Here is a 10,000-nt window from a genome sequence, read left to right as displayed (position 1 = left end):
TATCAAGACAGGATCTACTATATAAAATGCTTTCTCTTACTCATTGAAATTGTGCCTAAACAGCCTCCAGCTTGAAGATTCGCCATGACCAACAGAAAACCTGCAGATAAGGAGTTTCAGTTTGCTTCGTCTGACTCCTCACAACCAATATGCAAGATCTATCCATTATCAGCTGGACTTGTGAAAATGGCATATCGCTTCTCTTGTGATGCACAATGTTTCTCCTCTGTGACCTCACATCAATCTTCACTGATAATTAATCTTGCTTTGCTCGTGGATATTCATTTTCCTGTGCTGTCTTGCCCCTATTTTCAGCAATGTAATTTGTGAGTTGGTTCAGCACTTTTGGCAGAGCAGAGCAGAGCCCCACCCTTGCTCATACTTTGTAATGTGCTTTACATGATATCATAATTGAATTCCAACCTCCTATCATGAGCTTTGAGCAAAAGGTTCTCTTGAAGTTCAGCCTTCGAATTAAAGTGCTAATGAGCTGGTCTCTGTTATGTTTCCATCCCCCTTTTGCTTCAACAAGCTCATCTGCATCTACGGACAGGTAGTAAAAACACTTCTGTCCTGTTCTTCTCAAACAGCTCATGTAACCACATTCTGTGATCATTGCATTATTTAATTAGTTTAAAAATTAAATTATTTTGTGTGCCCACTTTTCTTTACAATTCAATTCTGGCCTCAGTTTCCCATCCACTTCTGGGCTAGCACATGCACAACCAGGGGATGCTATTATGGTTACTTACCTTGGTACCCACAAACACGACAGCTACATTAGAGTAAGAAGACAAGCAGGTACTCTCGTACGGAGGGCAGGAGTATGCTTCTCAGCCCACTTTAGATGGGCAATGTGCTCTAGTACATTCTTGGAAATGCACTTCATTTTTGGTCATTTTTGAAACAAATTTTATTCATCACAACATATCATGCTCCATATCATAAGATAAAGACAGATGAGTTATAATACCGGCTACCACTAAAGTTTGGCGCTATTTCCACCACACAAATATATACTGTACGTGTGTGTATATATATATATATATATATATATATATATATATATATATATATATATATATATATAAATATATATATATATATATATATATATATATATATATATATATATATATATATATACATATACATATACATATATATATATATATATATATATATATATATATATATATATATATATTGGGTGTAATATTGGGATTCTCATGCATGTACTACTTGTGAATGTCTTTACAGTTGTAGAGGAACTCAGGGCGAGTTTGAAACAGCAAAAGGGCTTACCTTGGTAGTCTTTCTTGGTTGCTTTATGCAGCTTCTTCGGTGAGAAGAGCATGGGAGGAGGCAATTTATATACACTGTCATTATATAGATAGATATCTTGGTCATAAGATGGTAACTGGTAGTTTGAAGTGATTGATAATATGTTGTTTTCAAATAACTATTTAACCTCCTCAACTCCAAATTTTGGATTCCAAATTCCTACCTTCCAAATGTGTCTCTGTCTATGTCTGTCCCTCTGTCTGTCTGTTTGTTTCTCTCGTTATTATTTTTTTCTACAAGAGTGAGGGTCATGGAAGAGCAGGGTTAAATTGACAGTAGGATAGTGGGGCAGCGACTTGGCACAACCAGCAAGAGAATAAACAAACAGTAATGAAAGAAAGACAGAGAGAGGGGAGGAAACATTGAAATCAGCAAGTCAGAGGGGTGGGTTAGGAAAGGTTGTTGAGGGTAATAAAATCAAGGTTCAGGACAAGGGGCTGGGAGGAGAGAGGGGGAGGGAGACCCGAGGTGGTGAAGCACTGTTTGTTTGAAGCCCTGGATGGAAAAGTGGGAAATAACGGCCTCTGGAAGGCGGTTGAATAGATCGATAGATAGGAGAAGTGAGGAACAAAGGAGTTGAGGTGTGTCGTCAGCCTGGATTTTATATGTTTAACCAGAAGGAGTTTACTGGAAGAAAGTTGCTTCTTGGAGTTGCTGGAGAGGGTCTGAGAAATTAAAGAGCAGAATGAGAAATATCAGAGAAGAGACAGAACTGCAGGAGACCACTGACCTGCTTGCGATGGGAAAGCAACAGACCTTGTGCTTTGGCCTTGTCACAGGCGATTCCAATAATGTTGAGGGTTTTAGATTCCATAGAATCGAGGAGAGACAGATGTAATGCTGGGTGCCACCTGGGAGGAGAGAGAGCAGTACTCAGTTGAGATCTGATTTTCAAAGGAAAGACTTGGATCGATGGAAGATGACCAATCTACGGTTGGCTTTGGAGGCCAGCTTTGCTATGTGATTGGCCCAGAAGAGGTCTTCACTGATACTGAGGTCTACAAGTTTAAAAGACTGAACTTCCTCCAGCGGCTGACCATGGAAGTAGATAGGTAGGTTGTTTTTTTTATTGATCCTTCTGGTGCGACAAGAAGGATCATCAAACTAACCCACCTATCTCTTTCCAGTAGGAAACAACAAATAGGCCTATCTATACCTGAGTCCAGTGAGATTTTACAAGATTTAAGGACATGGTTCATTTACCAAATGAGCATCTAATCAATTCAAGATCAGCAGAGAGTGACACATGTGCAGTGGGATGGCATACTGCATGACACAATGTGGAGTCATCTGGAAAAAAGGAAGAGAGAATTTTTTCAGAGCAGAGGTCATTTATATAGATGTGGAATAACATTGGGCCTCACACACCACCTTAGGGAAGTTCAACCTACACTGGCAGAGGGGAGGAATGGGTTCCATCGATGATAACACGTCGACTGTATGAGTGGAGATTGAAGGCGACCTTGAATGCACAGGCAGAGAGCTTGGCAAAGCAGGATGCCAGAGTGTGTCGAATACCCAAGATATTTCCACATCTCAATCTCTCTCCTTCATCCAACTAGTTTTGTCAAGTAATTGCCAATTCGTGTTGGACCTGGACTTATTTACAAAAGGAATAGCAATGTACGTAGATTGAGTCATACTCCATTTATATTGTTGGGAATCGATATCCGGTTTGCTGATTTAATTAATACATCATGTGCTGAAAATCAAGATGATGACAAGTGAGATAACAAAGAGGGTGGAACAGCGAATTTGATGCATTTCTCGTCAATGAAAATATCAAACATGTCTAAATTTACAGAAGATTCACTACACAGGGTAAAGACATGATAAATGCCTATTCCAAGGATATCAATATTTGAATCGAGGTAATCATGTTAAAAAGATGGGCGGGAACGTGCTCACAATGGACTATGGCCATATCTATCAACAGAACAAATGTTACGAGAGACGAGGCTTTCATTTTGACCGACTGAAGAGTTCATGTTTGTCATTATATCATATTAGTGTAAAAGCCCATCAAAATTGATGGGTTGGAATTATTTTATTCAATATATTCAAGGAGACTAGAAGATATGATGTTTTGTTGCAAGAAAAAAAAACAAGTTCTTTTAAAATACGACATGGACAAATGTGACCCTATTTCCTCTATCTTCTGGTACGTTTTGTTTTGATAGTACAGCCTTGTGGGTGTGCCAAAGTCTGAAGCCTCGGCCTAGTGTCAGGTGTGCTTTTATCTTCTTTATTTATTAGACATCCTATGGACGTAAATGAACATTCTTACTCTGCGCACGTTACACATCATGTGCAGTGAATTTCACCTCCCTGTGCCTTGTGTTTATTGTTATTTTTTTTAATTAAAAAAAACACTTCTATACACTGACTGTGAGGCCCGTTTGCAAGTCACCGTCTACATTTCCAAGAGAAGAGACGTAATTACTCTTTTATGGCAGATATTTTTCGAGTTTTTTTTTATCCTGAAAAGATATACCATTGTGAATACACAGTCAGGTTAAAAGATTGGCCTTTAAAAGCCGGCTAAAATTGTCCTTATGAAGGGGGACAGAAAAATACACACTGTGTTTTGTCGAGGTAGATTAGTTCAGAATTTAAGAATAGGTTGGTGTACTCTTGTCTATATGTCATTCCAAAAGAAAATTGTTGGTTATAGTTATGAATAAATTAGACCAGGTAAAACTCGAACCACTTTCGAAACCAACTTGAATGAGACTGTCGGGCAAGGACATATCCTCGGTCGTGGTCTACAAAAAAAAAGGACTACTACTGTTGGTGAGATCTCAACAGGGATTTCACCGTCCATGAACAACCAGTTTCTTTACATCTTACCAGCACTCAGAGCCACCTGACCACTCATATTCTTCTTTTTTTTCTTCTTAGCTGCCTCTCAAGAGTCAGTCCAAATCCAAATGACTGAACTTGAATCTCAGCTTCCAGTCTTCTCGATCAAGCTCGTTCCTCCGTCTCCAGGCCCGTATCCTTCAACATGTGGATATAGTTGAGAGCTGGTGAGTACCACTTCCGCCTTCCATGTTTAGCTGCTCAAAGTACAGTATATAAGGTTGGAAAGAAGTTCGTTTTTGTGGTGGTGGCAGTGCCCAACAAATCTGAGACGACCTCTTATAATTTGTATAAGTATAATATACTTATAAGGTCTGTATAAGTATAACAACATAACATCTTATATTTCATCAAGACCATTCTCGTGGTTGGCAGTGAGGGGTCCATGCTTTACTTCCATAAAGCAGGCCGAACTACTCAACTGTTGCTATGAACAGTCACTCCCCGATACCATAAATGTACAGTTTAGTTGCAAGCTATCCATGCGGCAGCCCCTTCATTTGATATCCGGTTGTAGTTTCGTATATGCAGCTTATGACTGCTGGTTGCATCAATGCTGGGAGCACAGCTGTGCCGCTGATGCAGTGCCCTCTGTTTCCAGTGAGCTGGTACTCATTTTGCCGACATCGGAAGGATGACAGGCTGAGTCAACTCACCTGGTGTTAATTCAATGGTTATAAAACAGGGGCTTGAACTCAAGACCCTAAGATCTTAAACCAGCCACCTTAAGCATTTGATACGCTGAGCAGATGTGTTCACCGAAAAAGGAACTGTAACATAATACATTATAGGAACCAAGACCCTTGAAGTCATCGAGTTTTATACCATCATGAGACAATTTTACCCTGTACACAGTTTCTATAGATCAGGACTTTACAGATTCAGCAATCAACGGTTAAAAATAAAAAAAATAAAAAAATCAGCATGCAAACGTGAGAACAATATACAAGAGGTGCCATATATCTATATAGATGATGCTTATAAAGCTCGTCCTCCATGAGCCTCGACATTGTCTATAAAAAATAAACAAATGGTGCTCTATCTCCACCAGCACACATCACTCCATCGTCCAGGTAACCCCTGTGCTTCGAGAACACACACCCAGAACCAAGCCGTGAGCCCAACTACACAAGGCTTGTATGTGGACACATCGGAGGTATCCACTTGATGCCCGTTATATACATGACTAGCAAATACAACCTGTCGCTTCGCTGATGGGGGTGTTAAGGGGGGGAGAGAAGAGAGGGGGGAGGGAGAGAGAGGAAGAGAGGAGAGAGGGAGGGGAGAAAGAGGAGGCAGGAGGGAGGGAAGCTAGGAAGGGGGGAGAGTGAGGAAGAGGGGGAGGTGAAGAGAGCTATGCCTCACAAAATATTGCTCGACACTGTGGGAGGGAGGGTGCGAGGAGGGGGTGAGAGAGAGAGAGAGAGAGAGACAGAGAGAGAGAGAGAGAGAGAGAGTGAGAGAGAGAGAGAGAGAGAGAGAGAGAGAGAGAGAGAGAGAGAGAGAGAGAGAGAGAGAGAGAGAGAGAGAGACAGAGAGAGAGAGACAGAGAGAGAGAGACAGAGAGAGAGAGAGACAGAGAGAGAGAGAGAGAGAGAGAGACAGAGAGAGAGAGAGACAGAGAGAGAGAGAGAGAGAGAGAGAGAGAGAGAGAGAGAGAGAGAGAGAGAGAGAGAGAGAGAGAGAGAGAGAGAGTATGAACAAAAAAAAAAAAAGAGAAAGGTGAGGGGTCTTGGTGGGGTTCGTGAAGAGAATGATTTGTTATACACTTAATGACCAAACACACACACAAAAACAAACTCATGTCTGAACAGCTGTACACACAACACAACAAAGTTTGTAAGGTAATTCGCTGCCATATCTGCAAAAACTTTGATATTCCAGTTCCAGAAAATTTGTGGGAACATGAACCAAAAGTAATCACTAAAACATGGAAGTATCTACCACTAACATACGACCTAATGATCCCAAAGAGTGTGAACATTGAAAACAAAGCGTTGTGACCAGATATCTTCGGTACAAAAAAAAGAGAAGGCATTGCTGATTGAAGTGTTAAACCAGTGATTTTGGACTAAACGATGCAGAAATCAAGAAAATGACCAAACACCAAGACCTCAAGAATGAAGTGAGAAGATCCTGGAAGCTGAAGAATGCCAAAGTTGTACCAGTGATAGCTGGACCTACGGGAATGATGACAAAGAACCTCACAGAGATATTAGGCATAGGGGCAATACCCCTGGGTGTTCGCCTGGTAGTGGCTGGATAAGATAACCAGGCAACCACTGGGAGGCATGGATGACACACAAAATATATACGTAATGGAGAAGAAAGTAAATATCTATGGATTTTTTTTTAATGTCACGAACAAACCTTGGTACATTATGGGTGATAAAGGTTGTGTTCAAGTTTCATCGAAATGGTGTGTGTGGCTTCAGAAAAGAAAGCAAATATATATTTGGGGGTTCGGGCAGCCCCCCCCCCCATAGAACCCCTTAGGATCCAATTATTTTTAATGTCATGAACAAACTTTGGTACATCACGGGTGGTGAAGATGATGGTCAAGTTTCATCGGAATTGTGTGTATTGTTTCTGAGAAGAAAGAAATACATATTTTGGTGGGTAATCCCCCTCTCCCATCCCCCCTGTAAACTCTCTCTGTAGACTACTTCAGACCCCGTTTTTTGTTTTTATGCCATCACAAGTGATGAAGGTTGTGGTCAAATTTCATTGAAGAAATCATACGTGTAGTTTGTGATAAGAAGTTGCAAGTATTTGTGGGCGGACAGACGGACGGACGACGCGCCATTCCATAAGCTCCCCGGAACCACTTTACAGGTGAGTGAAAAACCATCCCTGGAAATATTATAACAAACGAACTACAGTTGGAAGCTGTCCGGGGCTCAGTGACGACCCTGAAGAAAGCCCTCGTCACAAAACTTTGAGAACAGAAAACGTCACAGCTTGGTCCATGAAACGTGGTCCATGTACCAAAATGAAGGTGGATGCTTTGAGCCCACCCTGGGAGGACTCCATTGCAAATTCCGAAACTCACATATGTAGATACCAATCAAACACACACACACACACACACACACACACACACACACACACACACACACACACACACACACACACACACACACACACACACACACACACACACACACACACACACTTTGAGACCTGGGGTGGGAGCATTCAAAACCAACAGCTCGTACATGGAGTAACCTTTGCATCCCACCGGTCGGCTCTGAATCTGATTCGTACATGCTACAGTCCCCTCAACAGGGGTGAAAGTTGTAGAACAGGGGGAGGGTTGGGAGAGAGAGCGAGGACTGGAGAGAGAGAGAGAGAGAGGGGGGGAGGTCAAAGAGAGGGATGGGGTGGGAGAGAGGGGGTAGTGTTGGGAGGGAGAGGGGTGAGGGATTCCTGCATATGTGATGCCTAGTTTACCGTCCATCCGAGAGAGGACACATATAGTGATGAATCACCCTACCTGTGAAACACCGAGAGTATAGTTTCGAGCTGGGTTGGGATTCGAATCCAGGATACACAGGGTGAGCATGCGTACCTCTCGGCTTTCCTGCCATGATGTGGCGATTCCTTACTTCAGAACTGGAATTATTTTTTTTCTCATTGTGATCATATAATCTAGTTCACCTTCCTATCTCCAGTGTAGAACCTTGGTATTGCAATTGAAAGTTGTAAAACGTGCCAAGTGGCTTTTCCACGAATTGCACGAAACATTTAAAGAAACTTTTAAAAGTGAAACATTTAATTTTTACTTGTATTTATTGATGCCGAAGTGACGGGTCATATAATGAAAGAACAAAAACGAGAAACATCATCGAAAATAAATGTCGCATTTTCAGCGAGGAAGCCACCACCTGTTGCACCGCAGAACAACACGTAGCCAACACAGGTGCATAGCCCTGAACTTTGTTCAAGTCGATCGAAATACAGTATTCAGTGTCAGTGCGAATATTGTAGAGCGCTGTCTGAAGCACTCCAACAAACCGGTTGATATGAAACGGCTCCCTTGGCACAAAATTGGAAATCACCGAACCGACATATTAAACATCCACCTCCCGGAAACGCCCAAAATGTCAAATATGTCCGAATTGGACATATGAACACTTTCCTAAGAGTCAGACCTGCTTGTAAGTTCAATTCTGGAGCTTAAATTTTGTAAGTCTTCTTAGTTTAAAAGATACTCGTGGTCATTGCATGTGCGGAAATTAAATAAAGCAACAAATGCTGACGTCTCCAGGTGTTTATAAGCATTGCAATGCACCCAGTGATTCGTAGCTATGATGAACAGGCATTCGATAATATGAGTGAGGAAAGTGAAAAAAAAACTTTATCGTGAAGAAATTGTTGCGACGTGTTCCAAGTCTAGGCATGGTTGAGCAGGCCAAAAAACATGGCGGCTTCAGATCCCAGCGAGGTTACCGAGTGTAGAAGAAAAATAATTATATTCATGTATTCTCAATTATAATTGTTGCTGGTACTTTATAAATTTAATTTTTGTACTATCGTCGAATTGACTGTCAATAATGTTTCCCTTTTCCCAAGAGTCTTTTGACCTACATATTGATAAAAGGAATATCTTACAATGAAGAAAGCTCTTGTTTGCTGCAGAGAAACAGGGTGACCTGGTTGATAACACTGCAATCTTTTGCCATGATTGTGTCATTATCTCCCTCCCACCCAAAGTGGACACATACCGGGTGTAGTGGCGTGCGCCTCTAATCCGGATACTCGGAGGCTTGGGTTGGAGGATCACTTGAGGATGGGAGCTCTGCGCTGGGCCGTGCTATGAGAGGGTGTAGGGCATCCTGGAATCATGGTGAAACCCAATCCTTATCCCTGTGTCATAAGAGGCGACCAGGGTTGCGTCAGGAAGGGCATCCGGCGAAAATCCTATGCCAAATCAGTATGCAGATCATAACGGATGATTCGTTGTGGCGACCCCTAACGGGAGCAGCCGGAAGATGAACAACAACAACAACAACAACCCAAAGTGGACACATATTGCAGTTTTGAGTTATTTTGCCTAATGCTGATCAGCTAAACCTGCAGTTGAGTTGCCAAATGTCTCACCCTCCCATTCTTTGGAATGTCAAATTGTGTTTAAGAGGAATTGCTTCAGGATTCTGTTTCAGTGAAGTCCATTCGAATGTTTCAATAAATCATTCAATGTTCTTCCTCTGCATATACGAAATTAAAGATTCTCCTTTGGGATGCTGATCCAACTTGTGGAAAATCGAGTTCTTTTCCACCACACCAGGAAACGCCTTAATACCTTATCGAGTGAGGTGGCCGAGGATCACCTGATTCAGGATATAATTAAATAATGTTGTTAATTATCTTCAGAAGGAGTATTTTAATTAATCCGAACACCCAATTTTAACTCTTGCACTTCCTTGGAGTTTTCTTAGTACGCATACAAAGTTTCAGGCCGTTAGGTTTTGTAGTTTTGGAGTTATGGAGGAGACACACACAGACACACACACACAGACACACACCAGACACACACACATTTATTCGTATAAATGGATTAGATAGATTTCGCAGAGTAACCGGCGATCTTGTTCTAAACATGCAACATGTTCTTATAACAAATACATTTATTTGGGCGGTGTATAAGCAACAGCTTTCTGGAGGCAACAAAAAATCCCACCTTATGTGCAGGAAGCAAAAACACACCGACTGCTTATAATTAAAAACACCTCACTGCACTAGAAAACGTGAGGACGGGAATACTCGGTCCAAGACTGCAGTAGTGCGAAAA

At 41.6% G+C, this 10,000-nt stretch overlaps 1 long non-coding RNA gene across 2 annotated transcripts in view; it reads right to left on the bottom strand.

Moving 5' to 3' along the window:
- Positions 1-10,000, bottom strand: part of LOC147035156 (uncharacterized) — a 30,385-nt gene that overhangs the window by 19,332 nt on the left and 1,053 nt on the right. The window contains exon 2 of one of the 2 annotated variants that reach the window (XR_015061496.1): positions 8,934-9,075. This is a non-coding gene — a long non-coding RNA (uncharacterized LOC147035156). Of the gene's footprint in view, positions 1-8,933 lie in introns of both variants that reach the window. The other variant, XR_015061494.1, reaches the window with a different exon arrangement.

This window comes from Eptatretus burgeri, chromosome 1 (assembly GCF_056783735.1).
Source record: "Eptatretus burgeri isolate ZD-2024b chromosome 1, Ebu_testis_v1, whole genome shotgun sequence".
NCBI classification, from domain to species: domain Eukaryota; kingdom Metazoa; phylum Chordata; class Myxini; order Myxiniformes; family Myxinidae; genus Eptatretus; species Eptatretus burgeri.
This window is presented reverse-complemented; position numbering and strand designations above follow the sequence as displayed.